This window comes from Hemiscyllium ocellatum, chromosome 17 (assembly GCF_020745735.1).
Source record: "Hemiscyllium ocellatum isolate sHemOce1 chromosome 17, sHemOce1.pat.X.cur, whole genome shotgun sequence".
Lineage (NCBI taxonomy): Eukaryota > Metazoa > Chordata > Chondrichthyes > Orectolobiformes > Hemiscylliidae > Hemiscyllium > Hemiscyllium ocellatum.
This window is the reverse complement of record NC_083417.1, coordinates 39,350,639-39,377,001: the sequence shown is the minus strand read 5'-3', so window position 1 is coordinate 39,377,001 and position 26,363 is coordinate 39,350,639.

The window sequence follows — 26,363 nt, the reverse complement described above, 5'->3', positions numbered from 1 at the left end:
GAAGGGAATTGCTAAAAAATCCGTGGGATTTGTCTTGCTGACACTTGCTATTTAATGTGTGCTGTGGAGTTCCAGTCACAAGTCTATTATCAATTTTTATGCGACATTAATTCTGGGTATTAGAATATAAGTTGTACATGTATTATGGATTGTATGTAATATTGTTTTTTTCGATTGTTGTTGGTTGCTCAAAACTGTGGAATCATGTCACTTTATTCTCTTTTTAAGTCCCATGGATTTCACACTTAGTTTACTTAAAAGTAAAAGTTACTGATCTGTATACAGATTATAAAATATTTCTGGTGGTTTGGTCTAGGATTGTCATGTGTGTCATGATTGTCATGCAGTATAGGCCAATTAGCATGTAGGTTATGTGCAATGTCTTGCTGTTGGGTGGAAGTGGATGTGACCCAGAGAGGCCATAATATTAATTCGAGACGCTAAAACATCCCCAAACATAGACAAGAAAACGTCCAATCCACACCAACCCATCTTGCTCAGGTGAAGCATTCCTATTCCTCGATGTTTAACATTACATTGGACTAGGGACAGAGCAACAAGGATACCATGAGGATTACAACTCACTGATCTTGGCAGATCTTGAAGGACAAAGCTGTCACAGAAAGATTGTGGTAGAATAATAGAATGGTTATTTTGTTCTTAATTCATTCATAGGATGAGGGAGTCACTGGCTAGACCAACATTTGTTGCTCATCTCTAAATACAGTTAAAAGTCAATCACGTTGCTGTGGGTGTGGAGTCACATGTAGGCCAGAGAAGGTAAGGAAGGAAGTTGAATTGAATTTATTGCCACCTGTGCTGAGGCAAGTGAAATGCTTTGTCTTGCGAGTAATACAGGCAGATCACCGTTAAATAGCATAGATAAGTAAATAGTAGGCAAACAGTGGCAAAAACAAAAAAAAACACAGGTACAGGTGAATGCTAAGAGGTTGTGAGTCCATTCAGCATTCTAACAACAGTAAGGTAGAAACTGTTTTGAAACTGGCTATTGCGTGTGTTCAGCTTTCTGTACCTTCTCCCTGATGTTAGAGGTTGTAGAAAAACATTGCCAGGGTGGGCTGGATCTTTGAGAATGCTGCCGGCCTTTCCTTGACAGCGGGCCTGGTAATGGATTCTATAGATGGGAGGTTGGTCTTTGTGATTGTCCAGGCTTAGTTCACCACTCTCTGTAACCGTCTCTGATCTTGAATGGTACAGTTGCCATACCAGATAGTGATATACCCAGACTAAATGCTCTCGATGGCACACCCATAAAAGTTGGCAAGGGTATTTGCCATCATGCCAAATTTTCTTAGCCTTCTGAGGAAGAAGAGATGTTGTTGGGCCTTTGTAACCAGTGCGTCCACATGAAGAGTCCAAGAAAACTTGTTGTTGATGACCACTTCAAGAGCTTGACACTCTCCACTTGTTCCACCTCTGTACTGTTAATGTGTAGGGGGGCATGAGTAACATCACCAGAAAGTCAATAATGAGTTGCTTGGTTTTGCCTGTATTGAGAGCTAGGCTGTTCTCTGTGCACTATTTTTCCAGGTCTTCCACCTCTCTTCTGTGGTCTGTTTCATTGCCACCTGAAACTTGACCAACTATGGTTGTGTCATCAGCGAACCTGTAAATGATATTAATCTGGTGTTTGATGACGCAGTCATGGGTATACAGTGAGTACAGTAGGGGTTGAATATACACCTCTGGGAGGGGGGGGTCCAGTGTTGAGTGTTAGTGAGGATGGAATATTGTCCCCAATCTTCCTTACTAGTTAACATGTTTCCTTACCTAAAGGGCATTAGTGAAGCAGATGGGGCTTTCCGGCCATCAACAATGGATTCTTAATTCCAGATTTTTTTTAATTGGGTAAAATTCGAACCTGGGCTCAGGATTAATAATCAGTAATAACATCACAAGATAGACCATCACTTCCCTCTAGGGTAGAAATAGACCGTTCAGTCCATGAAATCTCTGCTGGTACAAGTGATAGAATTATGTAACAGTCTCCGTTCTGCGTGGTTTCCTCTTGACCTTGCAAACATTTTTGTTTTGAATAGTAATATAGCTGTCTTTTGAAAGCTGTAATTATATCAGTCTCCACTACGAGCTCAGGTAGTGCATCCTGATCATTACACTTACTGTGAGAAAATGATCTTCCTCATGTCATTTTGGTTCTTTTGCCGATCACTTTAAATCAGTGTCCCCTAGTTCTATATCTTTCTGCCAATGAGAAAGGTTTCTTTCTCTTTGCATTGTCCAGACCACACCCCAGCTGAAAATGTGTTGCTGGAAAAGTGCAGCAGGTCAGGCAGCATCCAAGGAACAGGAGATTCGACGTAGACCACACCCCACCCCATGATGTTTGAACAGTTCTATCAAAAATTCTCTCACTTTCTCTTCTCTAAAGGAGAACAACTGTAGTTTCTCCAGTCAAATGATCTGAAATGCCTCATCCTTAGAATCATTTTTTTTTCTGCATTCTCTCTAAAGTCTTCATCCTTCTTGTATAGAACCATGAGTTAAACAAAATTCTCCAGTGAATGCAGAATCATGGCATATGAGGTATCAATTTGGAAAAGGTAATGTTGAAGACTGCATTAAACAGAACCTAATATGATGATATCATTAGAACTTGATTGAGGAAACATAGAACAGCTTTGGATCTTGAGGACTTAAGATCAATTAATTTCTGAATGTTATGACCTGGAGAGGTTCCACAAATCATTAGGGTTTTAAAAATATACCCCAATCTGTTAAATCCTAGGAAGGATGAACGAGCTCTCCTCTTTTACTTACCTGCTACCTCAGTTGGTCGGAACAAGGTTCCTTTAAAAATAGTCCTTCCCTCAAGAATGCCTTTCTCCAAGATCAAATGAACTGGTTTTAAAAAAAAGCCAATCTAGCTAGACTTAAAATAAATAAAATAAGTAAAAGTTCAAAGATATGTTGATCAGTTTCTCTGAGTCATTCATAAAGAGCAGATAGTGGAATGGGTATAGTTGAACAATTGACTTGTGGATGCTTGACTTTGGCATCGCATGCTGATACAATTTGTTGTCAATGGTAGCCATCTGAAGGTAATCTAGCTGCACTACCACATGATAGGCAGCTCTGTGAATTGGAGTTCAATTTTGCTGTACAGAGTAAATTCCATTGAATCCAGATTTCCAGTTGCAGCTTTAAAAGCAACTTGGGCAGACAGTCTATGACAGTCAAGTGCACACTAAGATTTTGTAAGGTGGAATCTACAGTCAAGGTATAAAGACCTTTGGATCCAGTAAGAGAAAGGCAGAAGCAAATGTGCATTAGAAGTTCTACAGAGCTGGTACATTAGTCATACCTGGCAGTTAAAAGATTACATCAAGTACTGATTAACTGTAGGAGCAGAACCAATTAAAAGTTTAGCCAGAGAAAGCAAATGGACCTTGGAGGTTCTGTGAGTGAAGGTTATATCCCTGATGAGGAAGGGGAAAACTTTAAAATACTCATTCATGCTGAAAAGGCCAGAAGTCAAAAAAAAGTACTTACAGTTCAAAATAAGCACTGCCACCCTATCAAAGGGGCATAGTGATGTTTGGCCACAGCAGGGGAATTCAAAGGACACAGAAATAAATTAAGCTGAGGTTGCAGCACCAAGAATGTTGCAAAGCCTGAATTAAAGTGATGAACTGGCTACATTGGAGCCAAAGATGGCAAAATCTAACAGAAGAAGGAAATAGAGGCTATTGAGGCTGTTGTAAGAGTGAGAGATCCATTAATGAAGTCGTGACTGAAGACAGCAGAATCTATAAAAGTGCAGAAACTGGTATTCATTCAGTGGAGCTGTTAAAGTAAATGTGAGTCTTTATTAAAATTGTATCCCACAGGCAATATTACAAATGCCATGAACTGCATGAATCATCCCGAGAGGCTGTTAAATAAACTGGATTCAACTTTAAGGTGACAGGAAACAGGATGTATTGTCTAAAGCAAAGGAAGCGAACAGAACTGGTTATTAGGCTGCAAAAGGCAAACAATTAGCAAGTTTATTCAATCCAGGAGGAGGCTCCACAAATATCCCCATATTCAATGATGGAAGGGCCCAACATTCGCAGCAATGTTCAGCCATAAGTGGCAAATGGATGATCCATCTCAGCCTCCTCCAGTGGTCCCCAGCGTTACAGATACCAATCTTCAGCCAATTCGATTCACTTCATGTATTATCAAGAAACGGTTGGAAGCATTGGCTATTGGAAAAGCTATGGGCCCTGGTAATATTCTGGCAATAGTCCTGAGGACCTGTGCTCCAGAATTTGCCACTCCCTTAGCTAAGCTCTTCCAGGACAGTTACAACATTGGCATATACCTTATAATGTGAACAATTGCCCAGGAATATCCTATATATAAAAGGTAGGACAATTCCAGTATTCGCTACACCTCAAATACTGAAGCAATCTATGTTTAAATGCAACAATATCTAGACAATATCCAGTTTTGGGGTAACAAGTGGCAAGTGAAATTCATGCCACTCAAATGCCAGGTGATGATCATCTCCAATTAAAGAGACAATCTAATCACCACCCCTTGAAATTCAATGATGCTACCACCACTGAATCTCCCACTATCAACATTCTTGAGGTTACCATTAACCAGAAACTCAACTGGACTCACAGTAGTTGAGAATGTGCTGCTGGAAAGGTGCAGCAGGTCACACAGCATCCGAGGAACAGGAGAATCGATATTTCAGCAAAAGCCTTTAATCAGGAATTGACGCAGGGCTTTTGCCCGAAACGTCAATTCTCCTGTTTCTCGGATGCTGCCTGACCTGCTGTGCTTTTCCAGCACCAAACTCTCGACTCTAATCTCCAGCATCTGCAGTCCTCACTTCTCCTAGTGGAGTCACAACATAAAAGCAGTGGCTAAATATGTAGGTCAGACACTAGGAATATTAGGAGTAACAGACCTCCTGACTCCCCAGAGCTGAAGTGCCGTCTACAAGGCACAACTCAGGAGTGTGATGGAATACTCCCTACTTGCCTGGAGAGGTGCAACTCCAACCAAAATTCAAGAACCTTGACACAATCCAGGTCAAAGTAGCCCATTTCATTGGCACCACATCCACAAGTGTCCACTCACTCCATCAGTAATGTTCAGCAGCAGCAGTGTGTACTATCTACACGTGCAGAAATTCCCCAAAGAACCTGAGACAGACTTTCCAAATGCATGACTGCTTCCATCACAAAGGACAAAGGCAGCAGATACATGGGAACACCTCCATCTGATGTTTCCCTCCAAGTCACCCGCCATCTTGACCTGGAAATATATTGCTGCTCCTTTGCTGTCACTGCGTCAAAATCCTGGAATTCGCTCCAATAGCATATTGCGGGCCAGCCTACAGCATGTGGACTGTACTGATTCAAGAAGGCAGCTCACCACCACCTTCTCAAGGGGAGCTAGGGACAAGCAATAAATGCTAGACAGCCAGCGATTCCCAGATCACATAAATGAATATAATAATTTTTTAAACAGAAAATTAGTTGTCCCAATGACAACTCCATTTTGGCGCAAACACATAGGAAAACCTTCTAGCAGGCAGCATTATTACACTGCACAGTTAAAAGTCTTTAAGACATGGAAAGTCAATCAACATTGACATATGGCAGATTTCATCTTCCTGGCAAAGAGAACACAGCAGTTTGAATGCTGCAAAACTGAAAGCTTACGACAAGGTAAAGAAAACAACACTTAGATACAGCAGAGCTGAAAATCTTTGAAATAAGACGAACAAATAGTTGCATTAGGATTAAATGACAGGAGAAGTAACATTGCCAAGCAGATTTAATTTTAGAGATAGACCAAATGAACATAAAATTAGTCTGGTCAAGAACAAATAAATTATTAAAACTGCAATATAACAGAATAACTCAGAATCCAGGGAATTTTATAGATTATTTCATAATGTGCATATAGACCGTAAAGTCAGAATTTGTAAGAGATAGTATTGTTCTTGGAATTACCAATGAGTCTTTGTTAGAGATTTGACAGTACAATTAAGATTTGGTTTTGAAGAAAGCCATTCAGAGAGTGTTGGCGGCAGAAATCAGAAAGTATCGCAGAGGAATCCTGGAAGGAGATCAGCAAAATCATAACAGAGCAGCAGGATCCTCATCAGTTCAGAAGATGTAAAAACCCTAAAGACACACTAGAGATACTGACACAAAGAATAAGTTAGACAGCAGTTACCAAGAGCAGATTTTGTAAACCTTACAGACACAAACAGGCCAGCTATCTATAAGGAGCACAGTATTTGTAAAACAACATAACTTTGAGAACATGTGCTGATGCATGACACAGTTACGTGAGCAACAGGAAATCAAATAACACAGAAATATGTAAATTAGATAAAGCAACCTGCAATAGAAAAGACTTCCAATGTATTCGTTAGAGGATTTGGTGATCCAAACAATTCATTTTGGCATGAAATGGTTTATGTCCACAGGCATCTCACTCATTTTAAGTTTGATGTACTGCTGAGCGTCCTATGTTAACAAATCATGAGTGAACAAACTGAGGCTACATGGTCCAAGAGATATAGATTTAAAGGCCACAGTTATATTCCAAGAGAGGTTGCAACTCAAAGGTTGTCAAAGCGTGGAAAATGTATACATATTTCACAATCAACAATTCTTACTCTTGAGCATAAATGTGTGACTTGACCTTACTTATATCGCAGAAGGAACTCAACTACTCATAAGTGACAATGAATAGGTCAAAGACAGGCAGTTCTGTCAAGCCTGCTGAAGGAGATGCCTGTCATGCAACAACTGGTCAAGGAACCATCAGTTTTGAAAGCACAAGTCAATGAAATGTTAGTTATTGATCAATCAACTGGCCAGGGAAGAGCTAGTAGAAGATATAATTAGGTTTCCTCGAATCATGGTGGAAACAAAAAAGATGAAAGCATCCATTGAGATTACCTATGTGCTGGTATTAGAGCACAATTCTATATGCAGCACGGTGGCTCCATGGTTAGCACTGCTTTCTCACAGCAGCCAGGAGCAGGGTTCAATTTGTTTGTGTGAAATTTGCACATTCTCCCTGAGTCTGTGTGGGCTTCCTCCAAGTGCTCTGGTTCCATCCTACTGTCCTAAAATGTGCAGATTAGGTAGATTGGCCATGCTAAATTGCCCATACTGTACAAGGATGTGCAGGCTGGGTGGATTAGCCATGGGAAATGCACAGTTATAGGGATAGAATGGATCTGGGTGGGATGCTCTTTGGAGGGTCGGTGTGGACTTGATGGGCCAAATGGCCTGCTACTATGCTGTAGGGATTCTATATGGTCAACTTGATGGAAATCTCTGTCTACACAGTTTTGGCAGATATGTCTTCTAACTCTATCAACATTAAAGTGAGTTCAAATGACAAAACCAGTAAAGTTTGCAAGAATACACAACTGATGAGAAATATAATGAGCAGTGTAACCCACCTGAGCTCATTGACTAATTTTTAACTAAAGTTGTTCAGACAATAACACAGCCTGATAACCAAGTCATTATGGCAGATTCAATTTTGATGTCAAATGATCAGATCACAAGTTCAAAAAGAACATTTCAGTTCTTCATTTGCTAAGGAAGCAATACTGGCGCGAGAGATAGTGATCATGCTGAGTAAACAGTATTCCTCAAATAGCATGACTGGGGATTTGCTGGGAATTGGGGTCCCCCTTGAGCTTATTTTAAGTCCATATTCCATGTTTGGTATTTTCTCTATTGCATGAGATTCCAGCTAACTGCTTTACAGTAATAACTAGCCTTCTTGCATCAACAAAAGCTTTATCAGACACCACATTACTCTTTTATGAGTAGGGTGTTTTAGAAAGTAATAAGGTTTTGTTGTTAGAAGGAATGAAAGCTAACCTTAAATGGAGATAGTCAAGGGGACAATCCAATGTCTTGATTAGTTGTCCCATGGTCATTGATCTAAAGGATTCAGAGAATTGATTGACACATTTGTGACAACCAGCCCCAAAATAATACATATCATCAGGGATAGAAAGGAATATAAGCAAGAGTTGTGAAACAAGCCACCACCGTCTTGAAGGAAGTTTAGGAGTTCTATTACATCAGCCTAAATAAAGATCAAAGACAGTTGCCACCAAAGACTACCACAAAAAACTGCAAGATATCTGCGATGGGAGTGAGTACTCTCCTATTCCTCTACTCTACAGAGTGCTTTCAGAATCAGTGAAGCATTCTCATCTGTTATGTCTGCATTCTTCCCTTCTTTACCTAATTAACTAATGTATCATATCTCAACTGCTGCTTCCTAACAAATTTGATAAACATCAGATAATTGCTACATACTGTCAGCAGCCCATTTTTGATAACTGTGATCACAAACCCCTAAAATCAATAAATTGAACATCTTGAGTTCACCAGTTTAAAAAAAAGCAAAAGGAGCAAATGCAAGCATTCAGTCTAATGAATAAGTTGAATTAGAGTCTACATATTTCAGCACAAGTTTCCTGACAGATTCAGAATAACAATTTACCCACATAGTTTGGTTAAAGTCTACATGAAACTCCAATAATGTCACCAAGGAACTGGGATAACAATTGTCCATAGATTGAGGACAAAGATAAGAAGAAGTTACTTGGCACAGGGGTCAAGGACACTTTCAAAAATAAGTTGGTAGGCTCTGAAATCCAGGATACTACAAAAAAAGGAAGCCTCTTTAATGAAAGAAGTTCATAAGATTGAAGATTGCCCAGATAATGTTATCAGCCAATTATCTGCTTTAGAAACAAAAAGTTCCCCTGGGAAGGAAAGGTGGAAGACTAAGGGTCTTTTGGCTGAGGAAATGGACCAATTGTTAGATTTGTCTCGAACAATATCCTGCGTAAAGGACTCAAAAGATAAATGGTCATCCAGTGGAGTGAGACTTTACAGATCTCACAGGATCTGGGACAAAATCAAGATCAACAGCCTTCAAGCTAAAGACCCTTTGATGTTTCAGGTCTGAAGGGAATACATTCTAGAAGAATTGTGAAATATCCAGACTGCCTGCATTTCTAAGTCAGAGACTTTGGGCACAAATGGAACAGTGGTGAAAGCAAGTGTATGGATGACTGCTTAAATATAAATTATGGGGAAAAATGTTTGAGAATTGATGTTGCATCCGATTGTGAAATGGTTAATGCTAAAGATTGCTTAAAATTGCACCAAATCCAATAATGTACTAAAGACTTAGGTGGGAAAGGCCAGAATAGATTTGGATCTGAAAGAACATATAACTGGCATGTGGATCTTTTCACTGTCTTTCTAACACTGTCTTAGCTTATTAATGTAACTTGTACCTGATCACTATCTATATCTTGTTTAAGACAAAATTTCTTCTTTTGACCACCTAGTGGGTTTGCTTCATCCCTTTAAGCAAATCCTCTGACACCACTCTGAAAAATGGATCTGGCTGGCACCTCACGCTTATGTGACAAACTAGTGTTATATAAAAAAAGCAGCATGGTGTCCCCTTCACTACCCGTCAACCTTAGCCTGGAAACTTCAGTCCACAGTGTTTCTGATGGTCAGTGTCTGTGAGGAATCACATATTTGCACAGAAGAAATTATACAAAACAGCCATTCAGTCCAAATATTCTGCAATATTGTTTAGGCAGCATTAAAGTCCCTTCCAATTCCATCCTTCTCATTTTAACTTCATATTTAAAAATTTATTTTATATTCTATACTCTTCCATTTCCTTTTGAAACCGACTAAGGAATTTGCCCGGAGCACTTCCTATCTATCTTTTTACATTTTGTCCTTTGGATTCTCCCACAAGTCGAAACCTTCACTCTGCAGCAACCCTGAGTAACCAAAAGCTCACTTGAAAAATCAGATCAGCATTGTTCTAAAGAAGAATTCTTCAATCTGTCTAAACTTTCCTGAATTCTCCAATCTCTTGCTTGCACCATTTTTGTGATTTTGTTTTTGCACTTCCTTCAATGTTTCTAAATTCTTCTTGCAGCATCCTATTCATTAGTTTTGAACTCTATATTCAGTGTCCCTATGGATCTTCGCCCCTATTCAGTTCCTATTTTTTAAAGTCTAACTACTCAGTCTAAATATTTTCTAATTTTTTTTGTGTTATTTTACAAATTACATTTTTCCTAACTCCCAGTTTTGTTTTAGTCATCGGTAAATTCTGGTATTCGGCCTAAATCATTAAGATAAGTTTTGAGTAACAGGACTGCCAACACTGATACTTGTGACTTCTCCCTTTCTACATTCCTCCAATCTGAATAACTTCCCTTTACACCAGTATGTTGTTGTAAGCAATTTTTAATCTACATATCAATGATAGAGATAAGTTAAATAATTAATTATTTTAATTGAAGTATCATTTAAATAAACTCAGTCAGGCATGGGTGGCAGACTTATTATTGTCCACTCTCATTTACGGTAGAATACAGCACCAAGGCTTCCTGTTCCTCATCATCCCACTCACATCCAGTGGTGGTATGGAGAAGGATACAGCCTGTAATGCAATGATTACAAGGACATGGAAGCTATGCTATATGTTCAAATAGACAATGGCTGGGAATTTTCTCAAAGATGTTCCTGCATTGCTGCCAACCTTGTTGGGATTGCAGCTGGATTGTCACTTTTATCTGCTTGGAGACCCAGCACACTTTCAGCCTGGGACTGAGGAAATATCCAGCTACTTCTTCCAGATCCAATATATTAAATACCATAATCACAGAGAGTCCATTTCCTGTGAAGGTTTATTACTGGGTATAGAGGGCATCATCTTTTCCATCATCCTGTGAATGCTTCTTGAAAATATGCTACAAAACAGCTTTTCCTACTTCTAGTATGCAAAAGTTTATTTGTACCAGGGTAGTCACACTGGATTAACAAACCATTTCAGTGTGACAGATGCATTAGCTCCAGTATGATTAATGTTACATTTAAAAACTTCAAATTTTCTTTGTAATTCATGAAATGCAGTAAATATAACTGTTTCAATTTTGCATATTTTCTCTTGCTGTTTGTCAATCTGTTATCTCCATACTACTCAATTTTCACAGTTGAAGCTGATTTCTTTGCCACTGACTATAAAATCAGGTCTATAATGATCAGTCCTTGGAAATAGTCAGCCCAGAATCCATCTCAGGAAGCTTTCATTAACCATGGCTGTCCAATTAGAACTATAATTATCCATAACTATCCTATTATTATATAGCCAATTATTCAAACTATTACCAGCTCTTTGATTTCATGAAGTTTCTCTTCGGTCATAACTCTCTCGAGAAGGACCTTATCAGATCCATCTGAAAGCCTGTATTACCCTTTATCCATGAACTCTTCTATGATCTGTAGGAATTCTAATTAATTTGCTGTCTGACCTATTTTTTGTAAACCCATGTTGGCTTGAATTTATCACCTTTGCTCTCACTGATAGTTTTAAATTACACCTTTATAATGGCCTCCAAGATTTTCACATTATAAATGGCTAACTGGTGATAATTCCCCAAGTCCATTGTCTGACCTCTTTTGAAAGTAAAGAATTCATTAATTTTTAGAATTTCTCTGTATCCGTGGAGGTTTCCAGTGCCAGTCATTCTCTTTAGTGAGTTAGATGAACATGTGAGTTATGAATCTTAAAATACTTCAGTTTCTTACATAATATATCATTGCTGACCATTGCTTTATTTGTAAACATAAGTGGTGCAAAAATCAAAGCAACATAAATCAATCGCATTTTCTCTGTATTGTCAGTGCTGTTGTTGCCATTTTGTGTCCAAAAGGATGCCATCTACTTGGGCACACACTTCTCATGTGGACAGCTGTAGACATCAACTTGACAGGGAGTTAGTGTAGATGCAGAGGCACTTTGTTGGAATTGTAGGTTAGCAAATAATGAAGGGTGCTTATGTCTGTACAGACATTGTTTTGCACACATTTCTGAGAAATACCACAATGATCCAGCTGCTGTGAGACCATACTTAGCTCATTGTGAATTTCCATACTTGGTATACAGGAAAGCACACACTACCTTTAATCTGTGATCATCCGATCTTCCATCTGGATTTGAGTCATCAAAGCAAAACTGTAGAGTGGATTCCGAGTAACATGGGCTACCTGGAGACAAGTGGCTCAGGACTCTGGCACACAATCCACACACATGGAACAGTGTACACAAATACTGAGGTCATGATGCCGCACAAAATGTGACTGAATACATTTCTTAAACAATACTTCTACTCCAGGAGACCACTTAGGGAGAGCCCTGCAGCCTGTGCCATTTCAAGACAGATCTTGGCCATGAGATATACGCTAAACAGCTAAGGAGGAATAGAACCATCAAATCCCCACAGCCAGGAAAGAGGCTATTCCACCCATTGAGTCCACAAGAACCCTCTGAACAGCATCCCATCCAGACCCAGCACCCCACCTATACCTGTAACCCTACATTTACAATGGCTAATCCACCTAGCCTGCACATGCCCAGATACTATGGGACAATTTAGCATGGCCAATTCACCTAACCTGCACATCTTTGGACTGTAGCAGGAAACCAGAGCACCCAGAAGATGGATGAGAAGACAAGAAAGGGGTAATGTTATGGACCAGAACAAATCTGATCAAACGATATTATGAAGATAGTCTAGACCCTAATGTTTTCTTTTAAAGGTAAGTGTTAAGGCATTCCAAGTGCAATTCGATTGGTCAAACTACCAATACTTGAAACAAAACCCACTTTATTCATACACTACAATTAAATTTCAGATAAAATTAAATTAAAATAATTGACTTAACTGTAACTCTGTCAAAATGCTTAACAAAATATATGCACACACTAATAAATAGTTCCATAAAATTTCATAAACACAGCCTTGGCAAAGACAAATTCAGTAAAATAGATCGTCTCATATGTAATTCGAGCAGTAGGAAGAGAACCCCAGCTTTTAGCTATACCAGAAAGAGGAATAAGAGCTTCTACATCTAGCTTCAAGATCTTAACAACTGTTACTGAAGGCTAAAGTAGAAAAACTGAAACTAATCCTGGTTTTGTGGGAGCTTGACCCCACCCATTCAGGCTGTTCCAACTTTAAAAAAAACACCCAAGGCCTCACAAGCTATTTCCTTTATTGGCATTAGAGAAGACTGTTCGGGACCTCTATCTCAACCTTTCTTCACAAAAAAAAGGACAAAATGCACATCTTAAAGCCATAGTATCATCACAGTAATGCTCTTTCTATTTGAAATGTTCAAGATAAAATTATGTGTGATCTTAACAAACACAATGCCAATCCCCCAGTGCCAAACAGTCCCATACCTTACCTTCCCTCTAGTACTAACTGTCACAGCATCCTTTTTGCCATGATACTTAAAGAAATGCCAGCACAGAGCAAACATCCCTACCAAATCATAACGCACACCATGTCATATTGGGTACAAATATCAACTAATCAGTTTCCGCATTCACTTTGTGTCTCTTTTGTACAAGTGTTCGTTTTTTCTCATGCTCCTTTGACTACAATCCCAGTGGCCGCACTCTGCCTGCTAACAGTCAGTGTGGTTGACTGCAGTTAAACTTGGTTGATAGCAAAATGTTCTCAGGAGCTACAGAAGGCTCCTGAACTACAGAAGGATGTAGTGTACATGGATTTTAGTAAGGCATTTGATAAGGTTCCCCATGGTAGGCTTATGCCATGAAAGTCAGGAGGCATGGGATAGAGGGAAACTTGGCCAATTGGATTGAAAACTGGCTAACCAGTCGAAGTCAGAGAGTGGTGGTAGATGGTAAATATTCAGCCTGGAGCCCAGTTACAAGTGGAGTTCCGCAGGGATCAGTTCTGGGTCCTCTGCTGTTTGTAATTTTTATTAATGACTTGGATGAGGGAGTCGAAGGGTGGGTCAGTACATTTGCAGATGATACGAAGATTGGTGGAGTTGTGGACAGTGAGGAGGGCTGTTGTCGGCTGCAAAGGGACTTGGATATGATGCAGAGCTGGGCTGAGGTGTGGCAGATGGAGTTCAACCCTGCAAAGTGTGAGGTTGTCCATTTTGGAAGAACAAATAAGAATGCGGAATACAGGGTACACGGTAGAGTTCTTAGTCAGGTGGAGGAACAGAGGGATCTTGGGGTCTATGTACATAGCTCTTTGAAAGTTGCCACTCAGGTGGATAGAGCTTGTAAGAAGGCCTATGGTGTATTCGTGTTCATTAGCAGAGAGATTGAATTCAAGAGTCGTGAAGTGATGTTGCAGCTGTACAGGACTTTGGTTAGGCCACATTTGGAGTACTGTGTGCAGTTCTGGTCGCCTCACTTTAGGAAAGATGTGGAAGCTTTGGAGAGGGTGCAGAGAAGATTTACCAGGATGTTGCCTGGAATGGAGAATAGGTCGTACGAGGACAGGTTGAGAGTTCTCGGCCTTTTCTCGTTGGAATGGCGAAGGGTGAAGGGTGACTTGATAGAGGTTTATAAGATGATCAGAGGAATAGATAGAGTAGACAGTCAGAAACTTTTTCCCCAGGTACAACAGAGTATTACAAGGGGACATAAATTTAAGGTGAAGGGTGGAAGGTATAGGGGAGATGTCAGGGGTGGGTTCTTTACCCAGAGAGTGGTGGGGGCATGGAATGCGCTGCCCATGGCAGTGGTAGAGTCAGAATCATTGACGACCTTTAAGTGGCAATTGGATAGGTACATGGATGGGTGCTTAATCTAGGATAGATGTTCGGCACAACATCGTGGGCCGAAGGGCCTGTTCTGTGATGTATTGTTCTATGTTCTATGTTCTAAGGCTTGGATCAGTTTTGACTATCCTGACATTGGTAGCTATGCTCTGGGCTGATGGACACACAATAATAACTACATCTGCTGATGAACATCAGCTGTCATCCTGAAACAGAGCTTGTGCTCCCTAGGACCACTACCACTCCCTCAAGCAGAAGTCACATGACACCTGGTTATAGTCCAACAGGTTTATTTGAAATCATAAGCATTCAGAGCGCTGCGCTTTTGTTGGTGAAGATGACCACTCCTATATTGAAAGAATAAGCCCTTTTCCTTCCTAAAACCTGTGCTGAGTTGATGTTAAACTCCTCCATATTTATTGACATTTCCCACAAGCCAAGCAATACAACAAATGTTTAATTGCGCTTATGAAGCAACTTTCAACTGGTGTTTGTCCCATTGAACTGCTCATCTAGTATGCAACAGGAGAACATGGCTATAAACACGTCCTTCGGTGATCTGAGATCAGTTTTACCCTTGGCTGACAGTAGGCCGTTCATGTCCTGTCATACCATGTGATGACCCTTCATCTTAACTCTCCTTTACAAGTAATGTCAACTACTGAGCTCTAAGTGTGAGAGTGAATGAAGCTGCTTTCTTTTCAATCTGATGCTCTTATTTGACCTTTTCCTGTTTGACCATCACATGGTAGATTGAAGGCTTTGGACATCTGAAAGGAGAAAGGCATAAGGGTGGAATTATGGTGAGACTGAGAGGAGTGTGCTTGCATCATCAGAAGAGGTTTTGGGATGAGAGCAAAGGGGATTGTGTGCAACAACATTAGATCTGGGCATACTGTTATCTATAATGTTTTCTACCCCTCACTGGACACAGCCTCAGCCAGAGACATGTTGGGAACAATGTTACCCATAACAGTAAGGCCATGAAGCCATACCTATGCCCTACTGATTATATGATGCCCTATCTGATTGTATTCTACATTATCCCTGAAGACTGAAGAAAATATATGTGTCTATGAGTTGGTAACTTGTGTTGTTTGGTGAGGCTGACATGGCCTGACAGAGTGTGTAAGTTTTAAGATACAGGTGCGAGGCTTGCAGACATTTTACACGTCTGAAGGTGAAGTGAAGCTATAAAAGTAAGGTATGAGATAGAGAATGATTGATGGAGTGCTAATAAGCTGATTGGTGCAGCTATGATGAATTGTGCAGCCACTGAGCTAGTGCCCAGTTGAGGTGATGGTGCATTTGAAGATATATTCACTGACCTTGACTACACAGAAGTCAAAGACTCTGCTGCAGAAACTTCCAGCGTACAGCACATTTTCCTGCCAAAGTGCACTTTACCTCTGGTGGCCCCATGTTGGGTTAAAGTCATGTTAGTGATAATGAGATAATAATTAATCATTCATCTAGGATTAAGTACTAATGTGGGGTTGTTTATTTAAAAGAATAAACCACATTACAATCTATGAAGCAGATCACACAACAAATCAAGTGATTTGTTTGTGCAGCTTGCAGGCCCATAGCAGACTGACTGGCCAACTAAGTTACAGTATTGTGTACACTCACAATGTGGGACACTCCACGACAAACTCTATTGAAGACAAAATACACACACATTTCTTTTAGAAAGGTTAAATGGAATTATTTAAATAACAAGTGAACCTATACAGGTGAGTCTAGATAACATATATATATATATAGTTTTCCGATATATTCAGTTATTATGATGTTGAGCAAAGCAAACTATTGCAAATGTGAAAATCTGAAACAAAAACAGAGAATGCTGGAGAAATCATAGAACAGAATCCTTACGAGTCCACAACGATCCTCCAGATAGCATCCCTCACAGGCACACTCCTTACCCTATCCCTGCAACCCTGCATTTCCCATGGCTAATCCACCTAAGCTGCACATCTTTGGACTGTGGGAGGAAGTTGGAGCACCTGGAGGAAACCCACATGGACATGGGAAGAATGTGCAACCCCCATGCAGGCAGTCGCCTGAGGGTGGCATCAAATCCAGGTCCCTGTGAGGTAGCAGTGCTAACCATTAAGCTTCCACTCCACCCCTGAGAAGATCAGCAGATCTGGCACCATCTGTAAAAGGAGAGGCTCGTGTTCTGACTCCAATACAACTCTTCTTCAGAACATAAACGAGTTGGAAAATGTTTCCTTTTAATACTTTTGACACAGGTGAAGGAGTGGCAAAAGGAAAGATATTGTAGAGGCCCAGTTTAAAAGACAGAGGAATTGTTAATGATGGTGAAAGAGAAAAAAATAATGTAAAATGAACATAAGTTAAGGAGTAAAAGGGAGAGACTGGGTCCTGTCTACTAAGAGTGAAGTAAACAGGACACAAACAAGTCGAGGCTGTGGGGAGAAACAGAATGTAAGAAACATAGAAAACAGCATCACATGATCAGGCTTTGAAGTTGTGGATTTTGATATTGAGACCAAGAGGATATAAAGTGCCTAGGCAGAAAATGAGGGGTTGTTCCTCCACTTTGGGTTGTGTTTCATTACAACATTGCAGCAGACCCTGGATGGAAAGGGTAGTTTGGAGCAAGGGGGTTTTATCATCATGGCAACCAATTGCAACATCAGGATCATCACTATGGACAGTGAAGTGTGTACCATAAAGCAGTCACTCAATATGCATTTGGTCTCACCAGTATAAGGAGACTATGCTGTGAGCAGTGAATCAAGCAGACCACATTAAAAGAAGCATAAGTATAACACTGCTTCTGCTGAAAGTTGTGTTTGAGCCCTTGGAGGAGAAAGAAACTGGTGAATGAGCAAGTGTAAGATCTTCTGCAATTGCGTGGGATGGTACCATGGGAGAGTGAGGAAGTATTGGGAGTTACAGTGAAGGGGGATAGAGGGAAAAATCCCTGTGGAATTATGACAGTGGAGGGTGTGATGATGCTGTCACTTTAATAAGTTATATTATCCTGGTGTGTTTTTGAATGGCAGACGTGCTGAGCTTCTCTAAGGCAGTAGACAATTTGTGAGGTCTTGGGTTTATTTTTAAAGTTGTAACAATAGAAGCAGCCTGGGTGTAGCCAGCTCTCACAATCCTGGTTCTCCAGTTTCTTTTAGTTTTTTGGTTTAGTTTTAATAAGAAGCTTTGGCATCTCAAAATACTTGAAAGCTACAGTGAACGTCTCCTAGCTGCTACTTTCCCTGTATTTTCCTCCTGGATTGAAGAACTGCATGTGAGAATCTGTGTCTGGATTTGTCTTTTCACCAAGGGCTATATTTATGGGATGCCACTATATTGGAACAGTTAGTTAGTAATAGGTACTGTCTTTATTATTTGGTTACGTTTACCAATATTTAGGTTATTCTAAATTCCTCTTACTTTTGTTTGGAATTTACCCATAGTGTTTAACTACACTTTGCTTATCATCAAATAGTTGACCAGTCGCACTGCAAAGCACCTGAAACATGACATTTCACAACTACCTTTAAATAAGTAAATATTAGTGTCTAGGCTACCTTCTTAAAATATTTTGAGGGAGACTGGATTTGTCTATAATAAGGGAAGGAGAATATGTGTTTGGTGGTGGCATCTTGCTGGGGCTGTCGGAAATTATGGTGAATGGTCTCTTGAATGCCACGAACGGTAGGGTGGGAAGTGCAGACAAGTGGGAACCCTATCATTGTTATGGGAAGGAAGGGAAGGGGTGAGGACAGAAGGACCAGTTCCAGCTGAAGGCCCTGTGGGGGTGAATCCTTGGTTGTGGAAAAATGAGATCAAGTCAGAAGCAGCCCAGTGTATGGTGGCATCATTGTAATAGATATGATGGAGACAGGCAAATCGAGAGAATGGAATAGAATCCTTGCAGGAAACAGGGTGTGAGGAGATGTAGTCGTCATGATGCTAGGAGTCAGTAATGGTGGACAGATTAAGCTCAGAAATGGAAATAATAAAGTCAAGGAAGTGAAGGTAAGAATCAGAATTACAGCTTCCAATGTCCATTCTGCTCTCACCTTCACTTAACCCATCTCTGACTCTTACCATAAGCTAATCACATGAAGGAATCCCTGCACCTATATTTAGACCTATCAATTTTATTGTCAATTTATTTCCTTCATTTGATTAGTAATCAGATTTAAAATAAAGATGTTCCACTGTTTAAAACCTATTATGATAAAAGGCCATTGTCACACAGGAAAATAATTTTGGAAACTCTTCAATGACACTGTTTGGAAAGATATGAAAAGTATACCATTTATGAGATAATGCCCTATTTATACCATTGGAAGGCTCTTCAGGAAAAACATTGCTTTTAATTTAATGTTAGCTTTCCAGAGCCTGCAAGCCTCTTCAGAGAAAACAAAACACTCAGGGAAGGTTTCACTTAATAAGATATGATTGGAACTGAGAGCTTATGGTTTCAGCAATTGCCTGTTCCAATAGTACAAAGTCTTCTACGTAGGGCACATAATTGGCTGAAAGACTGTCCCCTGCAGTCCCAAATTTTGCAAATCAAACTGCGATCAAATGATGACACAATGGAAAACAGATGCATAATGATAAATTCCTAGTGCTATAATTTTAAGAACAAAGATTAGAATGGAGATTTTATGTAAGGAAAACAAAAGACACTTTAATGATCAGATAGAAGGAGCCACATATCTTCTCTCTTTTCCTTCTGTTTGTTTGAATGCAGCAGATGCTTTTTGTGTTTGAAAAGGATATACTTGCCAATTTAATAATTATTGAGCTGTCTATGAACTACATTCACAAGTTTTCTTAAGCTGAATCTAATTATACTTGGCAGTGTCATCTTTACAGGGTTTCATAGATGGGTTCCTCTCCATGGGTTTCCTATGCAATTGATCTAAACCCATCTCACAATCTGCCAACCATACTCATATGCACTCCCTTACCTGATGCTAACTTGAATATTCTGCCTGCAGGAGCCAGATGTACTTGCCACTGCTCATCTTCCCAGGGTATCTCAGCCTCACTGCCATTGGTGCTATATTTGAAAAGCCATTGTGTACCTGGTCAAGTACTGGAGTCTGGAGTTGACAGTCACCTCAGACATAGCTGAGAAGGGGAAGTTGTCTCCCTATTTTATGGACAGAGTCCTGAAGGTCTTGGTGGTTCAGTTGATATAAAGAAAAACCCTTCCTTCCCAGAGGATCACCAGAGGAGGCCATGCCACCAGACCTTGCCAGCCTGGTTAGCTATTATCACTAAAGTCAGTGCAGTATCCACAGCTCAGAGGAGCACCAGCAAAGAAAGAAAAAGGTGATTGATTTTCTCTGCGCTGCAAAGATATGTGCTACCATTGGCTTTCTGTCCCTTCATACTCAATCTTGCCTTGGACAGCTGTGTGGAGTTTGCACATTCTCCCCATGTCTGCGTGGGTTTCCTCTGGGTGCTCCGGTTTCCTCTCACAATCCAAAGATGTGCAGGTCAGGTGAATTGGCAATGCTAAATTGTCCATAGTATTAGTCAGGGGTAAATATAGGGTAGGGGAATGGGTCTGGTGGGTTACACTTTGGAGGGTCAGTGTGGACTTGTTGGGCCAAAGGGCTTGTTTCCAGACTGTCGGGAATCTAATCTAATCACTGCTATTGAACTCATCTCCATGTACGGTCCATGCTCTATCGCTCTCTCTATCACATGCAACATCTTCCCTCACCGGGTATTGTCATCACAAATTCCCTTCCTTTACTAACATAGTAAGGACTCTGTGCTACCTATTTACTCACTCAGGACACCTTACCAACTTTCTCCAACTGCAGTATCAGCAGCAAGTGTTGGGCTGTTCCCTTCCACAGAATCCCTCCCTTTCTTCCAGAACAGAACTGAAAGGGCCAGGACAGCTGGTGCGGTGTGAGATATTCATCCTCTCACCCACACTATGATGGGAAGACTTTGGACTTGGGCAGCGGAGACCAGGACCACTTCTGTAGTGATGCAGAATCTTCTATGTCCTGGCAACCAAATGGAGTGAGATCATTGTTGTAACACTCTGGCATTACCTCCACTGTGCATTAATGTAAACCATGTCACAATTCTATCCTGTAATTGTATCATTATCTCTTTTACCTCTTGTTGGTGGATGTCCATGATCTCCATTGTCAAGGGGACTGACTATCCCACAAGACATGTCTCCTCTACCTCTGAGAAGTAGAGCATAGATGCCAGAGAGGCTGCCTCCTGTACTGTCCACCAGCTCAGGTACCGACACTATGGTGGGTATGTTAGTTAGGTAGATCCCAAATGGGAGCACTTCCTGCTGAGTACCTCACTGCCATGTCTTCATAGCTGGCCATGGAAAAAATGGCTCCGATCCACTAGCGCTTGGAGGACTGCTGGAGACCAGGCATTGCTCAGCTCCAGGTAAGAGGGGACCAGCCAAGCAAGGACTTCCCTGGCATGCAGAAGCAGGTTCAGGACCAACAGGCAGATTTGTCAGAGGGCACGGGGTAACCTGACACTAAGGCTTCAGGACTGCAGCAACAATAACACTATTTGGGGCCATGATGCCTCAGGTATGTGACTGTTTGGCAATATCCATGGGTAGCTTGACAGCTGACATGGACAGCCAGGTCATATAGTCTCAGAATCTGCTGGATCCATACACACAGCTGCGCTTCATTGGTGCTCAGAGGAGGCAGAACCAGACACATGCCCATTAGATGCCTCCTCTGAGAACACGCCACAGGTGGCTGGGCATTCCACTTTAACCTTGTCTATAATTCTTAGCCCTGTAGAGGGTCAAGCTGAGGAAGGTGTACCTACCTCTGACTAGGAAACAGTCGGTGTGCCTGCACTCTCTAGCCAAAAATACCATTGTAGCCACTTGACCAAACTTCTAGTGCCATTGATTAATTTTTCCAGGTAAACAAGCACAGTTACTGCATCACAAACATTAATGATGTTCATTCATTATCTTTAAAGAAATTCTGTTGGCATCCAATGTGCAAGGCATGGGTGTGGCTGAATACTTTCCACTTGCCTGGATGGGTGCAACTCCAACAACACTCAAGAAGCTCAACAGCATCCAGGACAAAACAGCCCCCTTGATTGACACCACATCCACTCCATCCACCACCTATGTTCAATAACAGGAGCGTGTACAATCTTCAGTGTGCGCTGTCTGCAATCAATACCATCTACAAAGAAAAGGCTAGCGCATACATTGGAATACCACCATCTCCAAACTACACACCATCCTGACTTGCAAATGTATCACCAATATTTCAGTGTCACTGGACCAAATCCTAGAATTACCTCCCTAACTGCATTGTGGGAAAACCCTCAGTTCAAGGAGACAGCACACCAGCACCTTCTCAAGAGCAACCAGGAATGGATAATAATTGATGGCCAGTCAGTGATGCTGACATCCCATGAATGAATAAGTAAAAAGCAAGAAACCTGATTAAGGGATGATTTCATTCTAAGTTTAACAAAGAGAGTGTATACAATTAACCATATCAGAAGCAGGGTAAATAATTACATTCATCTTGTGAGCTCTAATAGTAGGGGTACTAGAAAAAGACAGTACACTCCTCCTATGTCAGTTGTAACAGTAGTCACAAGTATGCAAAATATTTCTAGCTTTCAAATGTCTCCATCACTTAAGAATGTCTAAGTTATTAGATTGGAGATTACATTATTCTGGAATTCATTATTAACATTAGAAACAATTCTAAGCCAGTTTCTTGACTTTTGCTTCCTTTTGTTACTTTAACACTCCAAATTCCAGCAATTCAAACAAAACATAATGGGAAAACGTCCCTTTGCTTTGGTGCACATTATATTTGATCAAATGATTCTTAATAAATTATTCTCTTTGCTTGGAGAGCCTAAATAAATTTCTAATTGTTATTTTCTCTGACTTTCACATGTGCCAACCATTAGTTGTCCTACTTTGCTTTATTACCAATAACTCATTCATTTTCTCTTTCTATGAGAAAACATTTATTGAACTTTACCACTCTGACATTTTAATGACGCTGTATCCAGTTTTATGATTAATTATTATTCTTACAGTTGTGTGATTTTTTAGGTCTTATAGAGATACAACAGCCTGGCGGTATTACTGGTAGACTATGAATCCTGAGACCTAGGTAAGATTCTGGGGAATTAGATTCAAATCCTACCATGGCAGATGGTGGAATTTGAATTCAATAAAAATTTAGAATTGAGTGTTAAGTGATGACTTTAAAACTACTGTAGATTATTGTTAAAAAAGCCCATCTGGTTCACTAACGTCCCTTAGGGAAGGAAATCCACTATCCTTATCTGGTTTGCCTCCTAACCCACAGTGTTGTGGTTGACCCTTAACTGCCCCCTGGGTAACTGAGGACAGACAATAAAAATACTTAGCCAGCAACATCCCAAACTTTGAATGAATAGCAATAAAAAATTCCGTTGAATACCTTATATTTTCTTTATAATACTTGTATTTGTTTCGTTAGCTTGGTGTCTGTTTCATCTTGTGTCTCTCTGAAATATTCTGTGACATATTTCTCCAGTAATGTCTAATTCAACAGAATAAGGAAGAAATCAAACCCAAGTGGATAGGAAAAGATTTGCTAGATTATAATTTTTTATAGCAAGTCAGAGATTAACAAGGCATGTAATTGCCACCATAAAGGACTTTGCTGATTAATGAATTAAGTTAAGAGTAATGCCAGGTTTCTATGTGAATAACCCAAATGCTGTACTGTGAGATGAAAGAGCATGGAGAATGCAGTAGACTGGATTGAAAACAGTACAAGTAAAATACTGCTTCACCTATAAGATGCTTTTGGAGCCTTGGGCAGTGTAAAGTTTCAGTTTCTTTGTGGATATAACCAATATTGTTCCTGTCATTTCTGGATTGTTTCTGGTTTTTGCACATTTCTTTTTTGAAATTGCCCTCATTTTCTTGCAAAAATAACTGGACAATGTTGCACATTGTTTCCTTACATTTGTTCTTTGTTGCCACCACATCTTAAACTTTGAACCATATCATCAAAAGATTCAAATTCATTTCACGTTGGTTTGTCATATGATTATTTGGGGTTTTCTACTTTATGATGTTGACAAGTTCTAATGATATCTGAAGTAAACATGTCCTTCAGTTCCTCATATATTTTGATGAATTTTCTAAAATTCAGCTTCTTATACAGACTGGACAGATTTCTGCATTATGAGATCTCTAGTTGCAAAAGACGTGAAAGAGATGAATTTGAAATGTTGTGTGTATATAAGCTTGTGGTTATAATGTTCCATATTCACAAGACTGTGATAACATAAAAGATTATTGATGAATTTGTCAACAGCTGTTTCAGAGAACATATTCGCTCGTCCAATCTTATTTTTTCCACAAAAATTATTTGTTCTTTCAATTAAATAGTTGTGAAAATGCTTTTAAGTCATCATCAAAAGTATACATTACTTCTTTAACTGCATGTCTGTTAATAGCAGGGTCTGCTACCTGTCCCAAAGAATAAAGCAGTGTGTTAAGTTGTTCTGTTTCTTATTTGGTCTGAAATTTCCACAGCCTTGAGTTTGCATGGAGGTGTAATAACTTTCTCTATTTCTTTGTTTCAACATTAAAAGATCAAGGTTCAGCCAGTAGATTACGTTACAGGGCTCTGTAGACATAAAGCAGAACCTAAACGAAAAAGCAGACTTCCCTGAGATTAATTACTTTGGAATAAGAAAATAGTTTCATGCTATAATGAGAAAGAACATGGTGATGATAAGAGGTTGGTGAAAATGTTTTCCACTGCCAACAACATTGAAGAGTTTGAATCCAAGTGCCAAAAAATGTGGTGAAGAAAGGTAAATGTAGAGGCTGTAATTGAACAGTATACCCCACTGAACTCAACTGAAACACTTGCAATGGAATTGAGGCAGATTGAAACTCAACACTGAACAATTTATTATTACAAATCTAAATCTCTCATTATATGCGGAGGTGACTAGAAAGAGATCAGTTCAAATAGTATATCTAATGTTTCTGTCTTCTAAGGATAGAATCCTTAACAACTGTCATTGATAGTCCATCAAGCAAGAAGGAATCTTCTGGTAACGCCATTGAGAAAGTCAATACATTGATTCCACCAATATTTGAATCACCAAGGCTGAACGAGAAAGTCCAAACTAATCAACAAATTGAAGTGAAAAGTTCACCTAGTTTAGAAGAAACCTTCAGCATATTGAGGGCAAACTCCTTAGGCTCAAAGTGAAAATGTGGTGCATACAATTCCATGGAAGACACAACTAGGGAAAGACAAGGAATAGCAAATAATTCAAGATACCACAAAGACCTAGCAAGTCCCCTTGAAAAAACCCACAGTAAACTTCAAGTATTATAACAGGAACATTGCTGTTCTCTTCAGCCAATACAAGAAATGGAACTGTGACAACTGTCTCAGTATCAGCCTCAGCACAAATGTGACGTCACATACAGTCTCAAACATTTTCAAACTCTGTTCCTGGAAACACAGAATCTCTCACTTTTCCCCATTATGGGATGTGGTCCTCAAGTCACTATTTCCAGTGGCTTTGTTCCATCTGGGGTCACTGGAACTACTAACACTGGCAATTCTCACCTCTGCACACTGTGTTCTTTATGTCATGGCAGTTAGAATGGTGTCACTTGCCGGAGTTCCTTTTCAAATAACCCAACGACAACTTGGTTCAGTTTGATCACTCCTGAAGCAAATGCTCAGGACTTTAGTGAGCCTGAGCCATTCACAACACTTTCAGATTTCAGTCCATTTCTGGTAGCATGCACTTTTGATTCACAATAACGAGGGTTCTGTGTTTTCTTCTTATCACCAAATAGAAGACTAATCGTTGTCTTAGAGGGATTTACTTCTTTTCTTGGTCACTAGTTCTGTCTGTATTTGCTCTGCACACTACAAACTGAAATCCATAACAACATCAATATATCAGGCTCAATTCTCAAAAGTAATCTCGCAGCTGGGAACCACAACCGCAATTTCCTCCCTAAAACTAGTTTATTATAGTTTCACCTTGGGATAAGGGGATATTTCACAAATATAAGCTTTTTGCAAAGTGTGGATCTCATCACACTCCTGGGTCAAAGTGTCCAGGTAACTGCCCCCCTATCTGATGACTTGCAAATACTGGCATGTGGCACTGCAACTCAATAACTGGAGGCAGAAATTTCTCAAAAAGCAGCAACTTAATGCAGATATGGTTGTTTAAGATGATGATGTTCTCTGCAGATCCCATATGACATAACACTATTGTTGCACATACCTTGCCATCCTTATGTAAAATGGTTGAATAAATAAAGAAAAATAATTAATGTTTAATCAATTTACCTTTTTTTGTAAACTAATTACTGATCTAGTTAGATAGCTATAAACTGTTTACCTGTGACTTTCCTCTTGATAACACATCTCACTCTGCAAGTTGGCAACTCTGTGATTCTTTTGCTGCTGGTGCTATTCATCTCTCTCCACTGCTGCTGTATTTCTGCTTTAATCCTTACAGCAACTCCCACAGTGTTCCCCATCCTCCGGACTTTCCACTCAAGCTGTTTTACCACGTTTCAATTTAAATGTTTTGTGTGGCTCTTGCTGTAACCCTGTTTTGTCATGTCTGTGCTTCTCATAC